Source organism: Tachypleus tridentatus, chromosome 1, assembly GCF_004210375.1.
Source record: "Tachypleus tridentatus isolate NWPU-2018 chromosome 1, ASM421037v1, whole genome shotgun sequence".
Classification (NCBI taxonomy): Eukaryota; Metazoa; Arthropoda; class Merostomata; order Xiphosura; family Limulidae; genus Tachypleus; species Tachypleus tridentatus.
Window position 1 is genome coordinate 47918264 of NC_134825.1, and position 24048 is coordinate 47942311.

A 24048-nucleotide genomic window follows, 5' to 3' on the forward strand; every position below is an offset into this window, starting at 1 on the left:
ACCTTATATGTAGTATATATATGTGTATATATATATATATATATATATATGCAAAAACGTTCATAAAAACCGAAAGACGCAAAATATAAATCTGAAATTTTGTACATATTTCTCAATAAACCCAACATAGCTTCTTGCCAAATTTAGTAAACATCCATCAAAAGGAGGTGAATTAGGAGTACAAAACGTCAAAAAAAAAAAAACACAAAACACAAAACTTAAAATTTGTGTGCAACCCAACATGGACCAAATTAAACTCCATGCCAATTTTTGATGAAGATCCATCTACACTTTGTGAAGCAGTTACGTGGACAATAGACAATACGAATGTATTTACATAATTTCAGCTTTTATAGAAAAATATATGTTCGTTTTTCAAGAAAGCCCTGAAGATTATTAGAGGTGCAAAAGTCGTCACGAGTGAGAAAAAGATAGGTTACAAAATAAAGTAACGTTATGTGAAGGAAAAAATGACGAAAAGTTGAGCTTCTTGAGAAGTTGAATAAAAATTTATCTCTCATTACACCACTTAACTGATGGAAAAGAAAATTTAATTTTTCCAGCTATTTATAGAAGACACGAGTTATTACTTGTCACGCCATCTTTATAATGTAGTAAAAATCTAAATACTCAGCAGTCAAATTGGATTATACCTACCGTTTGCCGCTTTGCGTGTATGACAGGAAAATCTGCATCAGGTATAAACCTTAAATATATATATACCTTTTGTCTCGACATCTATCTCAATGTAATACTATTAAATATCATTTTTAAACTAAACATGTAGAGACAGCGACATTTATTACTAGATAAAAACAGCAACATAATTACGTATAGAAATATTAATTTATATGCTGCATAGTACCGTCAAGCAATATTATTATTTAAATAAATATAATAGCTATAGTTACTTTTGACTTTTCATAATATTACTGTTAACGGTGAGAAACAACGACGGCATAGTAACAAATGATAGAATGAAGCATTATTGATGATTTAAAATATCATGTCTAAGATGGCATGTTATAATTTAAGTTATTGTTGTACAATATATTAACAGTTCTCACTTATACTCTCACGTAATACCACAAACGTTAACATTAAACTACAAAAAAAACACATTATTATGCATTAATATTTAATACTGCATAAATTATTATTAAAGCTCTTTTATACGGACGTGTAATTAAAACAGTATTCTTAACGTAGGAACAATAAGTTACACTAACAGGTGGTGATTCGAAAACACAATTGTTGAAGCCAGAAACAAATATCTACTGAATTAAAGTGACTTGAGATATAACCGCGTGTGTTAACACTAAACCAAAGGCCATAACAAGTCAGATGTTTAAAAGACACCCATGCATCAGCTATCTTAAAATTTTTAATTACAGGCAATTGGAATGATCTTAGAGCTTCTACTGCATCGTCTCTGTGATACATGTTTCTGTAAAGCACGATGTTTATCTTAGTTATTACACATGACCACGTGTTTTCCAATCGCGTGGCAATAGCACTGGATTTAAAAAGTGTTAATTTCTCATTGGTGATCGATGACGTTCAAACTATTAAGAGAAAGCGGCACGCAATGTTTTAATTATACAGGGAATTATATAACTTCAAGATTCCAAAGTGTTTGGTTAATTATAGGTTGTGATACTCTTGATAAACGGACTACAAGTAACCGCAGTTTAATTCTTAACAAAACGTAGCTAGATCTGCCACGCATGTACCACAACTTTCAAACCGTATCTAATCCATTAGCATTTGTTTTATGGCAGAAGACACGCCCAGTGTTATTTTCACGTGCCCAAATGGCATCATACCCACGAAAATCGTTTGATTTTCTCAAAATGTAACATCTGCAGATTTCACCTTCTGTACTCATTGAATTCTGAGTCATTGTGTTTGCTGACAAACACATGCTTGTTAAGAATGTACATGCGTTGTCGCATCTATTTCCAGAACACAATCCTGAAGCACAGAAGTGTGTGACTGCCTACCATGTAGCTTTAAACAAGCTATCATATCTGTCTGCCAGAAAATTATATATTATCAGATTTTTTCTCTAACTCCTTTTTAGGCAAGATATAAACGCAGGAAGCAATAGAAAAATAAATTTCAGTAGTTGGTTTATATTAAATGCATTTACGCCATACATATATTTAACAATATCGAACATTGTAATAAGTATAAACAACAATTTCATTGAAATTATGCACATATATCTGATACTTCCACAGAAACTATAATCAAAAGCAAGGAGAAAAATAGCAGCTATGGAAATTCAGTCAAATATATAATGGATAGTACATCATAATGTAGCTCTCAATGTAAAAACTCTGTTAACTTGGCTTACTACATGAAAATGTAGATGGTATGAAAGTATAAAAAACGTTTTTAAGACTAGTATAAAAATAGTATTTGTTAATAAGCAGTCTAATATTAACTTGTGGTTAATATTTTCTGCGTGCTTCCAGCTTTGTCGTTAAATTAGTAATACTGTACGTTTTGAAAACTTTTCGTGAATAACTATTTATAAGGAATCACACGTAAAACACCACATCCGATCTTTTTTCTTTCTGTTTCCTCTCACCTTAGGTGAAATCTTCTACCGGTGTAAAGAAATTAAATCACGTACAACATCTGTCAGTCTATATATGCTTAGATAATTATAGAAAGTAAAACTGCATTATCTACTCGTAACTTCTTCCACCCGTGAACCTCTGCAAAGTTAAAAACCTCATTATACAGAAATAATGAGAGGCCAGAAGAATGAATGACCCTATCTTAGCTTGAACAACAGCTCAAATAAAGAGTATAATTTTCCCCACACCAACCTCTCCCTCCATAAAATGCTTATTAGCATGTTTTCAGTACAGGAGGTACAGATTACGTGGGAGTATAGAACTCACAGAGCCGGGGAAAAGTAAAAAAGAATTAATGTGTCCACGCCAAAACCAGCTAATCGCATAGATATAATTATCTCATTTGCGGTTGAGATCGTTAGTTTTATATAAAGGTTTATTTTAACTTGGGTCATCACAACTTATAGTCTGTTGTGAAGGCTCTATCTGTAGACATTTTAGTAACATACACTACTGAAGCTGAATATTTGATAATTCCCTTTGTTCTCTCCTCTTTTTATAGAAAGAAAACAGTAGCATAGTCGTATCACTCTTGAATGAGATCAACGAAGTTTCAACTGGTATCACTGAAAGGCTTACAACATTAGTACTTAATCAATGGATGAGAAATACCTCGAGGAGTTGTCACCAGTTTATGTTCAAAATGTCATAGGTGCATGTTTAAGTGAAATTTCTTGAATCAACGCTATAACAGCGGAGGAAGATAGGATCAACTCATTCAACTGATGACTTACATAAGAAACTATGGTTGATATCTAAGATCAATTCACTCAACTGATAATCAACGTAGAAACTATAGTTGTGTATCTAGAATCAACTCATTCAAAGTATCTCCACGAGAATTATAGCTGATGTCTTGGAAAGCTTTCTGTACTGTTTTGAATTATATTGAGAAAAATTACCGATAGTGTAAAGGTTTTGATTTTGTTTACATTATATAACCTCAGATTCATGTGTGAGAAAATTGAATGAAGTATAGGTTACAACATTTAATCCTGTTGTGTGAACGTAGTCATGCATTAATGTCTCAGCATTACCTAACAGTTTATATATTTTTACTGGTTTAAAGCTTATTATTTACAAATCTAATCATGTGTGTAGAAATACGTTTATGGGTGTATCGTTCCTGTGGCATGTAATTCAATAATGTTAAATGTTGTAAAACTACAGTTGTAATTCATATGTATGTATACTGCATTAACCCTTGTTTTCTATTTTACAGATATCAGCTTAGTAACTTCGTAAACTTTTCGTTGACCACCTCCCCCCAGATAAAAGATGTTTTTAAGATATAAATACAATATTTTCCACTCTCATGTTTAAAAACCACCTCAGTTACAACAAGAATTTAGAGCTATAAAAATATATTCGTCTGTTCGTTCGTTCTGTGTTTGATGGGGGGTTAGTTCGCCATTACACTGTTTTTTACAAAAGTGCACAGAACTGGATTTATTCCTTTAGTGTTTAGAATAATTATAATTAAAATCTCACCCTAAAATATTGTTGTGAAATTAATAAATAACAATACTTGTAGTGTTTGTTTGTTTATTTTGAATTTCGCGCAAAGTTACATGAGGGCTATCTGCGCTAGCCGTTCTTAATTTAGTAGTGTAAGACTGGAAGGAAGGCAGCTAGCTAGTTGTCACCACCCACCGCCAACTCTTGAGCTATTCTTTTACCAGTGAATAGTTGAATTGACCGTCACTTTATAACGTTCCCACGGCTGAAAGGGCGAGCATGTTTAGTATGACGGGATTTGAACCTGCGACCCTCAGATTGCAAGTTCTAATCACCTAGCCATGCTGGGCCAATTGTAATGCTAATTACTCAAATGTCCCACTGGTATATTAAAAATAAAAAACGAACGGAAAGTTAAATTTATTTTGGAATCTTAGGAAAAGAAACATTTAAATAATTCAATAACACTGACAACGTTTTAAATAATATTATGTTTAACTGGCCCATTACGGGTTTTCAGTGAGATGATTGTATAATATTGTTCGAACTGCACTTGATGTTCGTCATTGCCATCAGGGCTTTTTATATTAATATCAAAAAAGAAAGAAGGAAATAGGAGTTTTCTAAGTTAAGTATTATATGTCATAATTTTAAAGAATTTAAGAATACTTATTAATAAATAATAATAAAAAAGGAATGATAGATATCAACACAGTTAGTTAGCATTGATTATAATTATTCTGACAACAAATAAATATTGTGAAACTAAAGCTATCCCAAAAATATTATGTCAAATAATGAAGTAACTAATAATGTTCAGGTCACCTTTCATTTATTGCCTTCCCCTCCTCCCCATGGTAGGCTTAAGGGCTTCCACGCAGATAGCTCATTTTGTAGCGTTGCGCTCAAAACAAACAAACAAACAAACAAAAACTATGTTTTCATGATACTGTATAAATTATTTTATATGAATAAAATATCTATAATCCTCAATAAATACAGAGTAAACAACATTAAATTAAGGATAATTGTATGTACATTATTATCAAGTAACAGAACCTAAGGATTAATATGCACAATTACCATTTTATTTAAGTTATTGAACTTTGTAGCCGTGCACCAAGCTACGAAATTTGTTTCAGAGGTGTGCAAGTCCGTCAGTTTTACCAGTTTCTTTATTACTCGCGCCATCTAGTAGAAATAAATTTAATATATAATGGAACAAATCCATTTTACTTTATTTTGTTTGTAAAAAGTCAAAATAATGAGATTTTTCAGAAGATATATCTACTAACAGCAGTTTATTAATTTAATCAAAATTTTCTCAGTTAAGATAGTTAATTTTACAAAAAATTATCTTTCCAAAACAACTCAATGAGTTTGTTTTTTTTAATTTCGCTCAAAGCTACACGAGGACTATCTACGCTAGCAGTCCTTAATTTAACAGTGTAAGACTAGGAGGAAGGCAGCTATTCATCACCACTCACCACCAGCTCTTGGGTTACTCTTTTACCAACGAACAGTGGGATTGACCGTGACATAATAACGCCCCATGACTGAATGGGCTACATGTTTGGTGCGACTGGAATTCGAACCCGTGACCCTCAGATTACGAGTAGAACGCCTTAGCCCACCTGGCCATGCCCGGCCGTCAATAAGTCTCAATTTTTATCGGCACGTATGTTTTGCGAGTCTCATGCAGTAAATATTTTAATCAAAAACTATTGTTATATTCAATAAAATATGATATTATGTAAAAATTACAATTCTTTACCATTTATAAAAACAAATAATATTTTTAAACCTAAAAGTACTTAACATTCTCAAGTACTTCTTCACATCTGCCTTACACTAGTTCTTTTGTTAGCTTGAAAACTTATAAAAAAACCGGATTTCGATACTTGCAGTACACAAAGTCTAGATAGTTCTTTGCATACTTTAGCTTTAGGTTAAGCAACAGACAAACAAACTTTACATCTGTCATATCTATTGTCTTTGTTTCAGATATTCGCGTATACATACATGTAGGACGTTTACGTTGGTCTTTCATAATTTTGAACTGATAGACTAGAGAAAAATCAGTTACTTAGCATCACTCAGTACCAACTGTTAGGTTGTTTTAGCCCAATAAAGGGATTTGGCTGTCACTTTTATAATGCATACATAACCCCAGAGCTATAATGTGAAAATCGCACTATTATTTGTAAAATGTATTTTAAGAATTGGCAGTTGGTGGTGTTGACTAACTCCCTTCCCTCAGTCTATCACTTCAAAAAGAGGGACGACTGGAACACATAGTACTACATTAGATGTTCGAGAATTTCAGAACAAACAAACAAATCCCACGTCCGTTCCACAACACATCGAACATATATCAGTAATTATCCGTAAAACAGATAGTTTCAAACTCAAGAGTTACAATTATCTAAAGTGTGACTACTGTCTATGAAAACCGAACTTATCAACATTTAAAAATACATAATATTCTAAACTGTTGTTGTCGTCAATAAAACAGATAACCATTCGTTAAAATACATGTCCAAAATGAACTTGAATATGTAACAGTCCAAAATGTTGGAATACATACGAGTCCTTCGTTAACCGGTGGATCATCGGTAAGCCTACAGACTTAATAATACAAGCAATTACAGGACAATTCCCCACGGTGAACGGTTTGTTTGTTTTATCACAAAATTACACAATGGGATATCTGTGTGTGTTTTTCTCTTTTCACAATCTGAAACCAAACCTGGAGTTTTAGCGTTGAAATTCGCAAACTTATGGCTTACTTATCGAATAATCACTGTGGACAGAGTGCAGGTAGACAATTGTTTAGCTTTGCATTAATAAAACACCAACGACAACAAAAACACGTGTATGAATATAATTGATCATTTTCTTCAATTTTCTCTCATTTTTTTTATCTTATAACTTCAACAGTGTAGAAATATTCATTTCCTCGTTTTCAATGAAAGCAGAATTATGTGTTATTAAAGAGATAAAAGAGATATAATAACAACTTGTTTGAGATTTGTTTTTAATTATCTTAACATTTTCTAAATTAGTAGAACCTTACTGAAAAAAATAAAACAGATTAATTGAATAAAAACTCCACAATTAAAATAATCGTTTTTCTTTTTCAGGATTTTTAGCCCTAAACTACGACATGCGTTACCTGCGGCCTGGCCAGCATGGGGAATCGAGTTGAATGTTAATGTTGTAAATATGTCCACTTACTGTTGACCAAACAAGGGAGAAATATTTATTTAAGCTACGCATAAATGTAAGGAATGCTGAAAAACATATATATATAAGCTTAACAGCTATAATCTGTATTTGATTCGAAAAGTAGTCAAAATATCAAACTATTCATACATAATAAAAGAAAAATGTCATTTGTGATTATGTGTATGATTTCTTAATAAGTACAACTTTACTACTGATATCTGAGAACTTCTAAATGGAGTAGGTCTAATTCCTCCCACCCTAAAAAAAAACAACTACTTATGCACCACCTAGTGTCGAAACAAGTCGGTAATCATACACGCAGATGTGAAAGAAAATTCGACAAAACGATCTCCTACCTATCAAATATTACGTTTGCGTAGAAATACAGTAATTTGTAAAAAAAATCTTATATTTAGAAAAGGTAGAAATATATTTATGAATTCAAATTATAAAATTGATTTAAAAAATTAATGGATTTTATTCATGGCTCATTTTCAATGTTCTCTCCAATGTCTCAACACTAAGCTTGAGGACGATAAAAGCTGAATTGGATGTTCGTGGTGGGCAAAGTGCAGATGGCCCATAGTATAGTTTTGCGCTTATGCACAAACAAATTTATCTTAGTATTAAATACCTAACACAATATCCGCATATGTAATTTTTACAAAATTAAGAAACGACAAGATTTTAATTATTCTTACGTTAGTCAACAAACTTGTTGTTCACTCTCTCAGTTTAGGAAGTTGTGCTGACAAGGGTGAAGAAAACGTCACGGATCACGTGTAAAGAAGCGCTTGCTGATGAGATACTAGTAATATGGTCAAGTGATAAACAATATTCCTTTTTCCCACTTACAACATAAATAAAGTACCTCACTGTTTAATTAGCGATATCCCTGTGGGCTATGTGAAACAGGAATAAACATGGTCGTGAAAGCAATTAATTAATTTGTCAGTTTAAACAAACAGTTTCTCCGTAAAAAGGTTTGCCTATCTTAAGTGCACCTATCTATCACTATTGTTTTATAGGGCCTATAATGTTAAAATTACAGATTCAAACCCTGCAATGTTGCTGTGTTTAACATCATTGAAAATTAAATTATCTCTCTAGGGTGTGACAAAGTTTCTTTGTGTCAGTCCTTGAATCTTAACGTCTACAATTACGATATTCGAACATAATCCACTACTATCTGCGGGGCCGTTATAGCTATAATAGCAGAGATGCCAACCATTACGATTTTGGTGTATACATTACGACTATACCCTCATACACATAAATATTACGACTTGTTGCAACTCCCAAATTATTATATATTATATAGGCCTATACAATAAAGTGATAAATTGTTCCCCCAGGGCTTGAAAGGGGTGAAAAGAAAGATTTTGGGGAGATACAAATAAATTTTGATAATAAATAAAAGACATAGTACAAATGGTTTGTGCTTGAAATAATAAAAAATATATGTGTTTCCGACGTCTACCAATAGTTTGAGTGCAGTGCTTCTCCATTCTGAGTACATGGGGGAATCCATAGTTACGTCATCAGTGCTTGTCAGCCAATCAGCGCTCGCGTAGATGGTTATTTCTCGTTTTCTAAGCGGCTTAGAAACACCAATGCGATCGTTCACAAGTTGGAAAAAAAGAGGCCTCGTTCACCAGATTGTCTTGTTTCTGGCAAATCTAAAAGGACTAAAACTGTGAATCAAAAATTTAGGAAAGAGTATAGTGCAAAATATTCGGTTATTGCATCAAAAGTCAGTGACAGTCATGCGTTTTGTACAGTTTGTCACATCGATTTTTCTGTGGCGCACGGCGGGATAAACGATTGTTCCAGACATACAAAATCGGCATCTCACCAACAAAAGGCTGAGGCGAAGACAAAAACGATGCAGATAACGACATTTATGAGTAAGAATTTAGAATATGAAACCATAAATGCAGAAGTGATGTTCACGCAATTCGTCATTGCTCATAATTTACCCTTAGCTGTAACCGATCATGCAAGACATCTATTCAGAAAAATGTTCCCAGACTCTGATATAGCGAAAAGAATATGACTGTGCTAGAACCAAAACTACAGCTTAGAGACATTGGTCAGGCCTAGTAACCGCAAATGATAAAGGGCTCTGTCTACAATCATTACGCTCAGTCATTTGAAATAGTTGGCATCTCTATAATAGTAACAGTTAAGAGCTGTAGCATTTGTTACCCGGTGTTTAAGTCTCAGTCTTGGGGTCTCTGATCTGGATATTTAGATTATATGTCACACAAAGTGCTGTTTACATTGAAAATACAATATTCTCTTATTTTCTGAATACCAGGTTAATTTATACAGCTACATATTAATTTGTTTATGTGTCCTACTAGCTAACCGATTATCTCTCTCAATACCTATTTGGGTATCCCATCATAATGTTAATCTATTTTAAATGTATCTCTCTTTATATATATATATATATGTTCTTCCATATAATCAAATATAAATAGAGATAGACAGATGGATAAGAACGTGCAAAAAAGAGAGAGAATGAGTAATTAGGTAAACATAAAAGACAGAGTTACTTATTAGTTTATTTATCTTCATCTTTCTCTCTATGTTTATTTACTTACCTGGTTGTCCTTTGTTGTTTATTGTATTTGTTTGTTCATGTTTTTCTTTCAAAGCTTTACGTACACTTGTGAGTTTGTTCAGTTATTTTTCTTTTCTCAACTTGTTTTTAATGCTCTACATCTCGCTGTATATATTAATTATGAATTTACCTACGGTATATGCATTATATATACATATTAGTGTAGATATAGTACATCCCTTCAGAGTTAATCAGTCTAGACACCAGTCCTTTAGAGGTCACTTTTCTTATCTTTCTCTCCCTTATTCTGTTAATGTCAATCTTCACAATATTAAACTATGCAGGCTTCGAAACGTTAACAGAATGACACCAAAGCTTTTTAATAACTCTGAAAAAAATAATGCTATTGCTGAAGTGTTTTTTTAAATCTGTTTAGTGACACACAAAACAAAGGTAACTTGAAAACCAAATGATTGAACAACGAAAGAACTTTAAGTGTGTCGTCACACTTCAATGTCTTCCTCAGTGGAAATGTTTGTCAGGTTTTTAAGCACTTAATTTTCATATAATTTTTTAATTCTTCATGTTTAAAATTAACTTGACTGGTGTATATTAGTAAAACGGTTTTTAAAGTTATTCACTCAAACTTTTTAACCGATTTATATATATATATATATATTTGCCTGTTTCTATAAATTCATTCCTTACTTTACTTTATCAAGTTTAGTTCCAATAATAATTCAAAATTAAAATTTCTACACGCTCTTTATGTTATCAATAAACTTGAATTATACATTTATTAATGTAAAACACATTATTTTGTGTTTAATTATCAATCTTTAGGACAAAATACATAACTTTATCACTTACAACCACCAGTTTGATAAGCCAAAACGTAAAGCTTTTATCAACCTTTTTAAATCAAAATGCGATATGTTTTTAATTAACCATGTGTTAATGGACAACACTGTATAAAACTTTTAACTGTCCGTTTGTTAGTTTAAAACAATCTGTATCTTTAATTATACTCTATATTTTCATGTAAGATTTAATATTCAGCTTTTGATTATAAATCCCAATATTTTCTCTTGAATTACCAACTGTATCGAAACGAAATGTAATATATCGATCCGCATGAGCTACCTTTTGTTTCAGAACTCTACTATTGTTTTTGAATGATCTATTTTATTTACACAACACAAGAGTATTATGTACATGTCTTTCTGCAAGCAGTTTCTTGTTATAAAATAAAACCTTTTATTAATGTTGATCAACACAGCTTATTTTCTTAAATCAACCTCTCTGTTTAAATCAAAAGCAAAATTTCATTTTAAATTAGGTCTAGTATGGCCTGCAGGTTTGGACGATCGACTCACAATCTGCGATTTTCGGGATTAAATTTCTCCATCGAATAAGCTCACCCTTTCAGCCGTGAGAGCGTTATAGTGTTTCGACCAATCCCAATATTCTTAGTAAAGGATAGCCCAATAATTTGCGGAGGTTAATGGTGACTAATTGTTTTCCTTCTGGTTTATTACTTCAATATTAGGAACAGCTACTGCAGATCCCTTGAGTAGCTCTGCGCAAAATTCAACAAATATCTTTTTTTTAATTATCAATTTTATGGCTTAAAGAAGTACTGTTTTGAACCTTATTAGTTCAAAATACTTTTATTTTTATTTTACTGGTCGAAGCGCAGTCTGGTATATTTTTCGTTAGATTTTAGACAAAAATATCCAGTAAAGAATACAAAATGAAATATAAAGCAACAGTAGTTTTGTAGACACCAGGGTTGAATTCAGTGTTATTTAAACAATTTTTATCATAGAACCTCCTAAAATGTTAGAGTCATAGTAAAGTTTGTTTGTTTTTAAAAGTTTTTGCTCCCCCCCAGTAGCACAGTGGTATGTCTGCGGGCTTCCAACACTATAAACCGGCTTTCGACACCCGTGGTGGGCAGAGCACAGATAGCTCTCTTACAGACTTGTGCTTAATTACAAACAACAATAAAAGTTTTATGTTTTTCTTATTATTTTCAAACAAAATCAGTTCTTCTTTATTTCACTGCCTAGTTAAAGATAGGTAAAGGCGTGCAAGAGAAAAATACGTGCAATAGAAATGTTAACATCAAAAGAACTGAGCAAGGTGGTATGCTTCATTCCTACTAATTTAGACAACTTTACTGACCATTCAAAGAACTGAGTGGTCAGCTCGTCCGTAAATTATTGTCCAGGGGAGAAAATTATGGTCACAAACGACGAGTATCGGTATTCGTATATTATACTGTTGCCATGACGACAAGTTCCTATCAGAGCTCAGCAGTATAAAAAAAAAAAATTCGGATAAGAAAGAGAAAGCTTCTCAAACTTGATGGAGCGAACAGCTTCCATCCTCATTTCCAATTCAGCAGAGCCGAACGTAACGGCTTCCATAGAATCTGTGATTGATAGCAAGATAAATAATATAATAATGATCATCAGGCTTTGGCACCGTCTCGCTGCCATATTAAATTCAGATGCGTAAGAATAGAATTTCAAATGTCGCAGAGCTGTCGGCTACAAGGCTATCAGACGACTGATTACCCACGAGCTCATGCTACTGATGGCGCGAGAGAACCGATTTCCGGTCTCATGCTTGTGGTTAGTGGAGTAGGCCGAACTGTTCATTCTTGTTGGTGACATGGCACCTTTGGAACGCACGAGCTGTTTCTCGATTATTTTTACTACCTTATATCATGTGTAATGGACTACAGAATAAAGACGAATCAAAGTATCTTTACGTATTATTAAGTATATTAAGACTAAATACAATTATTATTGTTTTAATTACAAACCCCAATTGTTCGTTAGCAGAACGATTAAAGTATTTTAATTCTTAAACTTAACTTTGTTAATCATTCCAAGATTTTTTATCAACTTCGTCAGTTACAATGAAAACAACAGCATCTTTAAATCAAATAAAATAGTCCTACGGTGAAACAGCAGTGAGTCTGTGACCTTTCAATACGAGAATTCAGGATTCGGTTCCACACGGTGGACACAGCCGCTAAAACACTGTCTCTTTGCTCCAAGAGAAACAAACACACAACACCAGTAAAATACATTCAAGAGTAAATTATGTACACCATAAAACATCTAAAAATTGAAATCCCCTTAAGTACAAAATCACTTTAATTGAAATCTGTGAAAAGAAATACTTAAATTAATAATATTACTTATCGCATACTCAAATAAAGAGTCTGCTTCTACCACGTGGATTTGAATAATTAGGTCAAAAGAGTTAGCTAAAACAGTTTTGTTATTTGACAACAACAAAAAATAAATTTGATAATATATTTCGCTATGCCCTAAAATAAATTTTTTCTCAGCTAATATCTTTTCAGTAGCCCGGCATAGCCAGGCGTGTTAAGGCGTTCGACTCGTAATCCGAGGGTCGCGGGTTCGAATCCCGGTCGCACCAAACATGCTCGCCCTTTCAGCCGTGGGGGTGTTATAATGTGACGGTCAATCCTACTATTCGTTAGTAAAAGCGTAGCCCAAGAGTTGGCGGTGGGTGGTGATGACTAGCTGCCTTCCCTCTAGTATTGCACCGCTAATTTAGGGACGGCTAGCGCAGATAGCCCTCGAGTAGCTTTGCGCGAAATTCAAAACAATAAACAATCTTTTTAGTAGTTGTTATTATCAGAATTCTTAGTTTTTAAGTAAAAATAGGATGCATAACTAAGTCAGGTTTGTTATTTTCGTATGGATAAACAAATTATCATAACGATAAGAATATAAAATAATGAATACCAAATTTAGTTGAAAGCACGTGCCACAATGAAAGAGACGTTTATCTCAAATGGTGGATTCCGGTTTCAAGAGCTTCACTTCCTCTTTTGCTCGCGACCGAACAGTTCAATAAAACTTGACTCTGTTCGTACTTCCTATTGAATATGTATGTCTCTAGTTATTAATGCTCTAAAGCAAGCGAACCTCTTATCACGGAAGTAATCACACACTTCCCAGAAGTTCCTCGACCCAGGACGATTATGTCAAAACTTCCCATCACGTAGATGATAAACAACTTCCGAGAGGGCTAACAAAATCCAAAGTCAGCTCTTTGAAAGGGAGCTTTTATACGTTAGACGAAGACAGCTGATGGTGTGTTTCCCTAAGTGCACCAAACGGCACTGCTGATTCTGTCTGGTCATGCATGTACTTAAACGTGTCCTATAGTCCGAGTCATGACATGTCATATGTTTTAAGTAGACTCAAGTTAAAGCAATAAGGGATTTGCCAGAAAGGTTTTGGTTTTTTGTTAACTAAATTACGTGTTTTTATTGAAGTAGGTTTAAACATTTTGAAGTACGACATGTTATACGTTTTCAAGTCGACTCGAGGTTAAAGCTGTAATGGTGTTCGTTTGTTTGAAGTTAAGCACACTGCTCTATCTACTTGGGGTAACGAAACCCGGTTTCTAACGGTGTAAGTCCACAGACATACCACTGTGCGACTGGGGACAGTAGTAAAGGACTCTCAAGAAAGTTGTTTCTTTAATTATGTGTTTGTATTGAAGTATATATATATTTATATGTACTTTTTGAAGTGTGTTACTGTAATAAGTTTTCAACTAATCAGGGCACGGCATGGCCAGGTGGTTAAGGCACTCGACTTGTAATCTGAGGGCCGCGTGTTTGATTCCTTATCACACCAAACATGCTTGCCCTTTCAGCAGTGGGTGCGTTATGATGTGACTGTCAACCTCACTATTCGTTGGTAAAAGAGTAGCCAAATAGTTGGCGGTGGGTGGTGATGGCTAGCTGCCTTCCCTCTAGTCTTACACTGTTAAATTAGGGACGGCTAGCCCAGATAGCCTTCATTTAGCTTTGCTCGAAATTCAAAACCAAAAAGCGAAACCAACTTATCAGTCCTTATTTTAGATGTAAAAGATGTCTGGTTTTAATTGTTTTTTTTTAGCAAAGCAACTTATCAGTCCTTATTTTAAATGTAAAAGATGTCTGGTTTTAAATTATCATTAAACAGATTGACATGTGAAGTAAAAATCGATGTTTTAAAACAACGAATATTTCAGGAAAAATCATTTCTTTTAACTGCATCAAAACTGTTTTTCCCCTTATCTTAAACGTAATAACTTTTCCAAAATTTATTATTTATCGGTGACCAACGTAACTGAAACATTCTCACAAATGATTGTACATTAGAAATTGTCGTCAATGTCAATCACTTATCACTTGTCTGTGTTGCTCTTTGTTCCTTAAACATTATATAGAAATGAAAGAGAGAAAGGAGTAAGAGCACATTTTGTTGGATTTCATGTATTCGTCTTCGGAATATTTATTTTCGTTCTCTGTTAATAACGGCACTGGCAGCTGGTGATTCTTCTATTGTGACCACAACGGTAGAAGAAGACGCTGTAAACGTGAGCAAGCGGTAACATCACTTCTATCTGACAACCACAGCCGTCACTTGTGAAGTCGAGAGTACCAATCGAACTGTAATAACGCATGAGAGCACGTCGGAGTGTTTATTATGCACCAGCAAACTTTGTCCGAAAAAATGTAGACTCTGCCGCAAGTGCACAGTTACTTCGCGAGCTTCACGTGGAGAAGATGCACGAGGAATAAATGGATCACGTGAAGGCAATAACGAAGTCCTTTTACAATGCAAAACGTGGCAGCTGAGAAAAGAATTAAATTGAAGAGTTCAGTCAGAAGCACTTCCTAGAAATTCGCATTTCAAATCGCAGGTCGTAATATGAATTTAATCATTCGCGCCCACCATGCTACCTTTAAAGGACATCTGTGAGTGATGCAAAAACCAATTCGCGGAATAAGGTAAAGAGAAAACTTTCAAGTTGAAACACGCAACGTGACGGGAAACTTTACACATTACATCCATTTACACAAACTGAATTGATATACATTTATATTTTAAGCTATTCAGTAAAATAGACGATCTTTGTTCTAACAGCTTTTTATTCTATGTTTCACATAAGTCAAAGGTAGTTCCAGACTTGTGTCCTGAATATATATCCATCTTGTCACATTAAATTATATGTTTAAAGATACAAAACATTATATATTACTCATAGTAGTTGTAAGTGCTGCACTACTTCTAAATTTTGTTTGTTTATTTATTTTTAGTATAAAGTTACACAGTAGACTATCTGTACATTGTTCATTAGGCCATGCCGGGCCTACTAAATATTCAGCTATAGGTTGATTTCCTTCATCATCAACATGAAATATCTAAGTTACAAGACAGTAAGTTATTATGAAGGACAAGAGTTCTTCACATTTTCGCACCATAACCCACAGTAAAGAAACACCATCTAAGGTGAATGGGTAAAGGAAAGTTGTTTTGTTTTGTTATTGTAAAAAAGTTTGTTGTAATTTATAATGCAATTAATTTATGCTTTAGTAATTGTGATATATTTTGTTTATGAATATTATTTTTCTAAATTGTAAACAATGGCTCATTATTAATAATTATGTAAATTTAAGATTAAAATTTTATTGTTTTATTTGTGTATGGGAGTTGTTCAATGAACTTCCCCATCTACGTTTTAATTTAAATGTTTTGTACTGACTGCTAGAATTTTCGACCTGGTGTAGTGACGAAATGCCACACACAGAAATTTTCCGAGTACCTAGGTTTAAATGAGACGTCTTGAATTTTATTTAGACTTAGAGAAAAACAGATATTGTAATATTAAAACATAAATGAGTTAGTTAGTCAGTCAGTAATTCAGGACCGTGCTTTATGTATTTGACTTTGTTTTGTTGGAAAAACCAGCATGAACGGGTGGTTATGGCGCTCGACTTCTAATCTGAGGATTGAGGGTTTGAATCTCCATTATACCAAACATGCTCGCCCTTTCAGCCGTGGGGCGTTATAATGTTACGATCAATCCCACTGTTCGTTGGCAAAAAGTAACTCAAGAGTTGTCGGTGGGTGGGGGTTATTAGCTGCCATTTCTTTAATTAGAGACTACTACTAAATTAGAGACGACTAGTGCAAATAGCCCTCGCGTATCTTTATGCGAAAATTCGAAACAAACTTGTTCCGTGGATACGAAAGAAAATTCGACAAGTAAATGATATTTAATGTTATTTGGGTTAGACCAGCCAGCAAACTAACTAGTAGAACTTGTGCAATATGGTTGAAGTAATAAAATACTTCCATTCCATATTGTGGGATAAATTTTGCATGACTTTTATAAAAAAAACACAAAAAACTGGTCCAATGATAAAAATCGTTACAATAGTCGCAGTTTCGTCCTGAATAAAATATACTGGTACAACCCACGGTTTGCATTTGCGACGACACGCAGGTGTGCTGTTAAATGCAAATAGTTCCTATTAAGTATGATTAATCTTGTATGTGATCCATTCCTATCAACGACCAATGAAAGCTACATGTATCTTAATATACTATCACTAGATGGCATTACTTTACGATATTGCCCTGATACAAACAAGTGTAAAATGTATGTGTGTGTATATATATATATATATATATAGGTGGATTAAAATACAAATTCCTGAGACATTTATATGTATTAGCGTCATGGATTCGTTACTATCTATATAAAACTAGAACGAGCACAGACATACGTTTGTGTATACCAATACGTTGTACAATATCAGGAACACGGAAAAACGAAGTAGGTGTAGACCGGCCGTTAGGCACGCCCCCTTGTGAGGTTGTACAGACGAAATGTTATTACATTACGCCCATTTCCACCTTATTTCCTCGCTTTTTGGTGCACCCATCCCTATAATTGCATTTTTTTAAAAAATATTTACATTTGTTCATGGATTTTGTTCATATAAAGTGACATAATCTTATGCATCATTCATTCACTTCTGTCGATATCCTGTTGATAAACCATCACTGTGGGTTTGCACCATACTATTATGGTATGTGCAAATAATGGTATATGTAATGTGCATTATCTTTAGGTATCATTATCGTAGGAAGCAATTTTTGAGTGGTCGGATTATTACTACAGACAAACAATATGACACACGATGTGTGCAAAACACATTAATGGCATGCAAGATATGCCATTTCTGGGAGAGGTTCAGAGGCACGTTTCCCAAAAAAAGTTTTGGAAAATTAATGCTATGAGATATATTAAAAATAAATACTGCATACACACAACGTAACGTATTGAATTAGAGAAGCAAGTTTTAATACATTAAATGTAGCTACACATGTCATGAAAAAGTAGTCAGTGGCCTGACTGGCTTTACCAATTCCTTCGGCTCTGCTTGTAAGTGTGCATGTGTGCTGAATATGTGATGGCATGCACACTATTGTGTGCAGTGTCATTTGCATAAAGTAGTGTGAGTTGTGATTGTGTGCACATACTAAGGAATGATAAATTACTTAATTAATTTAATTAACTACTTCCGACCGTGTGACAAACAGGCTTATCGTAGTTATAATGCATCAACTAAAACAACAGCAAAGGGACTACGTGTAGTATTGGCGTGAAGTAGCAGAAATTTCTAATTTTTTTTCCTTTCTCTGATTCTGAGACTTGTAATTTTGTATGAGGTTTGTTGATCACTTACGGATGTCTCTCAAATATTTTTAAAGGTTTACTACTTGGTTGTTAAAAGTGTATAGGAATAAATAGTAAATATTGCATGTAATGTGAATCCTATCTATTCCTACTATAAGGACCCGGCACAGCCAGGTGTTTAGGGCGCTCGACTCATAATTTGAGGGTCGCGGGCTTGAATCCCTGTCACACCAAACATGCTAACCCTTTCAGCCGTAAGGGCAGTATAATGAAACAGTCAATCCCACTATTCGTTAGTAAAATAGTAACCAAAGAGTTAGCTTCTTTCCAGTCTTACACTGCTAAATTAAGGACGGCTGGTGCAGATAGCCGTCATGTAGCTTTGGTCGAAATTCAAAACAAACAAACAAAATCCTGCTATAAATATTACCGTACCTATGATTAATCACGTTCAACTCCAAATCATTGAAACCACTTATACGGTTTAGACGCAAAACATAAAACATCGATAACATATTTTTGTTACAAGAAGCAGCAGTTTTCAAAATTGCTTAACAACTTACTTAGGAATTAAGATTTTTCTTCTTTCTTACACTCATAGAAAAAGAACAAAGGATTTTAATTAACAGAACTTAGAACACGTGATAATAACAGAATGAAATAGTTTGTATTTAAATCTCTAAAATCATTAGATGAGGACCTTAGTCAGGATTCGAAATGTTTTATGGTGTGAGCCCTACACCATAGGGCATTTGCGATTGCATACTAATGGTAAGTACTGTAAATTGGTAGGTATAACCAGAGATTATTTTAGAACCCTCTTAAGTTTATCAGCTTATAAGCGACCAGTGGTTCTGTGGTAAGTCTAAGGTGCTCACATCATTGAGAACTGGATTTCGATACTGAGGTGAGCACATGACAGATGGACCATTATGTAAGCTTTGTGCTTAACTGCAAACAAATAAATAAAAAATATCAGTTCAAAATTACGGACAGCTAGGAGTTAGTAGAGCTTTTGGATACTTGTGTAAAAATAAAAATGGTTGTTGTTTATTATAGGAAAACCACATCAGGCTATCTATTATCGAAGGGAATCGAACCTCTTGATTTTACCCTTGTAAATCTGAAGACTTACCGCTATCCCCCTCAGGAGATAGCAGAAAACGAGAAAGCAGCTACTTAGAAAAAACAGTGATGATAATTATAAAACATATTTTATGTGTATTTTCTTGTAATAAATAAGAAAATGACATCATCAGAGTCAACCTTTGATTAAGGTGACCTATAACTATAGAAAAATTTAAATGTAAAATGTGTTTGTATATTATTATAAAAAACATTTAAACGACTTTTAAAGTCTAACGTATATTTCACTTTAAATCTTCTCCGTTATCATTAGATACTCATTACTCAATTGTTTCAGGAAGTAAACTGTATTATTTAATGATTATAACTGAATAATATATGCTGTCTGAGTTGTCGTCGATAAAGCCATTTGGCCCGGCATGGCCAGGTGGGTTAAAGCGTTCGACTCGTAATCTGGGGGTCGTGGGTTTGCAACCCCGTCGCGCCAAATATGTTCGCCCTTTCAGCCGTGGGAGCGTTATAATGTAACGGTCAATCCCACTATTCGTTGATAAAAGCGTAGCCCAAGAGTTGGCGGTGGGTGGTGATGACTAGCTGCCTTCCCTCTAGTCTTACACTGCTAAATTAGGGACGGCTAGCACAGATAGCCCTCGAGTAGCTTTGTGCGAGATTCTAAAAACAAAACAAACAAACAATTAAAAAAACAAACAGAGCCACTTTTAGATGTAAGTATTAACATTTACCTTAAAAGAATGTTCATAATATACGTTCTTTATTTAAAATTTGTAAGCTAAAGGAAAAACTTTAATTTTGTTGTCACTAAGCCTAATCGGTTGAAACAAAGAATTTATGAACCAAAAAAAAAAAAAAAGGGAAAGATCGAATATAACTACTTGTTCACAAGTGTTTTTACAAAGACAAATCCGACTTTAACAAGTAAAGATGTTCCATGCTTTCTGCTCGACCTGTTTTGTGTCGGTCATCCAAAAACCACGTTTGCTGGCGTAATACATGAGAAGTCATGTTCGTGGGTTCTAGTTTTCCTTTGTAAGTTAGTAATGAGGTAGGAATTATTTAAAACATAATCCGACATGGAGAGTAATTATGTATAATTTGCTATTTTCTCATTCCTTAAGAGTTGCCTCCACACACCACAAGCCGAAATGACTTATGAAGCCTACACTTTTTTAACTAGCTTTCTTCTGCCAATGGCGCCACTGCAATTCCTGTGAAGCGTACTAAAATAGTTATCAAAACTTCTAAACTTAATGTATATTCATGATAGTTATTGAAATGTCAACAAATATTATTTCCTAATAAATATATATGTATATATATTTCATTAATCTGAGCATAAACATCTTCAACAAGGGTCTACTCTTCTTATAAGAGTGCAAATAAAAAATACAGACTACAATTTACTGTAAGCCACCTACTTTTGTCACTGTGAGTAAGATCTCTATCCTCCAAGAGCTTAGCTGGACTCACACTGCTAAAAGCCGGGTTTATATACTCCTGGTGGCCATGTCAGAGATAGCCTATTGTGTAACCTAGAAAAAAATAATAAACTAGTGTTTTAGTAATTTTTATTTTAAGCAGATAAATAACAATTATTTTGGTTTAAATTTCTCGCAAAGCTACACGAGGGCTATCTGTACTAGCCGTCCCTAATTCAGCAGTGTAAAACTAAAGGGAACGCAGCTAGTCATCACCACCCACCGCCAACTCTTGGACTACTCTTTTACCAACGAATAGTGGGATTCAACATCACATTATTGGCCCGGCATGGCCAGGTGTGTTAAGGCGTTCGAATGAATTGGCATTGACCGTCATATTATAACGCCCCCACGGCTGAAAGGGCAAGCATGCTTGGTGTGACAGGGATTCGAACTCGCAACCCTCAGATTACGAGTCGAGCGCCTTAACCACGTGCCCCTTTTTATCGTTGAGTGTTTACAATAATCCAGTATACTACTGCATTATTACAAAGAGATATACCTAAAGTATAAAATATAATTAATGTACTAATACTGTGAATAATTATATAAATAGTGAGAAAATGGGCATGAAGGTTAAATACTAAGAAAATTACCCTTTGTTTGTTTGTTTGTTTTAATTTTGTGAATAAGAGCTGCAGGATAGTACAGCTACATATTGATATTTTGTATTGTAATTAGTTGTTCTACAACCAATCATGAAGTGTCATCACACTAGTATTGGGCCTATAAAGATATTAGGAGAATGATCCCAGTTGTAACTCCTAGGACTGAAATGTCACATGAACTAAGTGTAAAAATCGAAGTTTTGGCTGGGTAAGAACACTTAATGCGAAAAATTGCGGCAAGACTCCATGTATCGGTATGTATTACATGTAAGATTCTGAAAAGGGTACATGAAACTGGCGTTGTTAACTATAGAGGATGTTGGGATAGAAAATCAAAACCTTTCTAACAGTAATGTTAAGTATTTCAGGATATCTTCTTTTTACAAAATAGATGACAGTCAGTGATATATCTTGCCAGCACCATTCCTATAAATCAACTTATGATGAACACGTAGCTGGTCGAAATTTGCTGATAAGAAGCTATTCAATCTGTTACGTATTATAATTTATCCCGGACGAGTATCCGGTTTATTTTAGGTACATTACGTATTGCAATCTCAAATAGACGGAATTTTTAATTTTAATTTAGAAGCTAATTAAATGTCGATATTTATTAAATTTATGACATTTTCCATCCAGATTAATACATAGTTTTCTTTCTTAAGAGAAATATATATAATATACAAAAACAATACAATTTATAGTAACGGTTATTACAGATAATAATTTATATACAAAAATCTTACAAATTTACAATAATATTTTGGTCTGGAACTGAATGTTTTATCAACGATCCAAGTTCACGACGAGCGAATTAACTCCAAGTTGGTACATTTACACTTCTCTTAAAGAATAGCTAACTTGAAGCGCACGTAAGTTTTCACTGACGACAATAGCTAATGCCCTCATAGAAATAATAACGTCCGAAGTTAATTCACTGAAGGTTAACGGTTTGTAATGTTCAAAATATAAAATGTTTATGGTTAAATATCTGTAGTTTTCATACTACTAAGCGTTTGTTACAATTATGGCTTCAGTGGCTTATAGTATACTGACTCTAGCAACCCAATAATATGTTAAACTATCTCTCCACGGTTTAATTTATAAACTTTAAGGCGAAGTTCTCGAAAGTTCATTTGTTTTCAAAATAATATGTATATAATTTGAAACTAGTTTAACGTATGTGATCTTAAGGATATCATAAACACTATATGGTTCTTCTCTTTTTGTAAAAATTCCACTTACGCCCATTTAATTACTTTATAATTTTATTTTATAGGCAAAACAACTCTTTCCTTTCTATCACACTAGTATTCTGTGTATAATTCACTTGCAATCTGACCCGACTTATCGCAGTCGTACACTTCTCTTCCACTAATCGTTTGGTCTTTTTTCTCCAAAATATCCTTTGTTCCTTTTATCAAAGTGCTCTAAAGCTAATTCAGTTAGTTCGACAGGATAAATTATTATTCTTATCTACTTCTCTACTGTTACTACAACTGTAACATATTGATTAAGCTTATCATTTCTACAGCAGTTAACTTCGAGCCGAATTTTTCCTTGGCCATGACTTTACTCTCTTCTGCTATTGTCTTTGCCTTTCTATCTGCTTTTATCGCTCATCTCAAACTATTTATATGTTTATTACTAAATCGTTTGCTCATTATATTTTTTGTATGAATGAATCACAAACACAACTTCTATTAATCGCTTGCTTTTAACTCTCTTGCAATGAAAACCAAACAATCGTAAAGTATTCATTCAAAAAATGAACTGATTAATAATATCTATTCTATACTAAACAATCTTTTATATACGACATACGTTTGGAACAATATTCCACAAACAAACGTTAATAAATTCTATGACAGCAAAAAACAACAACAACAAACAAAGTTAAGTTCTTTGTGCAAAACAACGGCATCATAATTTTAGCCATAAAGTTGCAGATTTATATTTATTCGAACTGGAATCTTCATACGTCCAAATCTCAGTAAGAAAGACTATAGTAAAGCTTTTCACAACTATCGTGTTTCTAGATAAATTGATAATCATAAATGTCGCCAGGCATTTTAAAAATTTGTAGCTCGGACCCATAGGCGCGGGAATTTTTGGCGTTTCAGTGTGATATTGATCATAGTTCTTCTAGTCTGATTTTTCAAGATACCAACTGAGGGTTTGGGTCACTGTCAAATAGAAGCAGGGTACTGTCCAACGTGGCAATGCCTAGCAACGCCTCTGTTGAAGACATACTTATACCTAATTGCTAACGTTCCTAGACATAACCGAACAAATTCATCCACAGGAACTCACTCTAAAAAAGTTCGTTATCAAAAATAAAACGCAATGTCGGGATTTAAATATCAGTATCATTAAACAAACATTCAAGTTAAAAGTTTTCAATAAATGGATACTTTCAG

At 33.7% G+C, this 24048-nt stretch overlaps 1 long non-coding RNA gene across 7 annotated transcripts in view; it reads left to right on the forward strand.

Moving 5' to 3' along the window:
• Positions 1–7485, forward strand: part of LOC143247749 (uncharacterized) — a 114417-nt gene extending 106932 nt beyond the window's left edge. For 4 of the 7 annotated variants that reach the window (XR_013026696.1, XR_013026704.1, XR_013026707.1 and 1 more), the window contains one exon: positions 3151–6571. This is a non-coding gene — a long non-coding RNA (uncharacterized LOC143247749). Of the gene's footprint in view, positions 1–3150; positions 6572–7249 lie in introns of those variants that run through there. The other 3 variants (XR_013026699.1, XR_013026698.1, XR_013026703.1) reach the window with 3 other exon arrangements.
• Positions 7486–24048: the final 16563 nt, after the last annotated feature.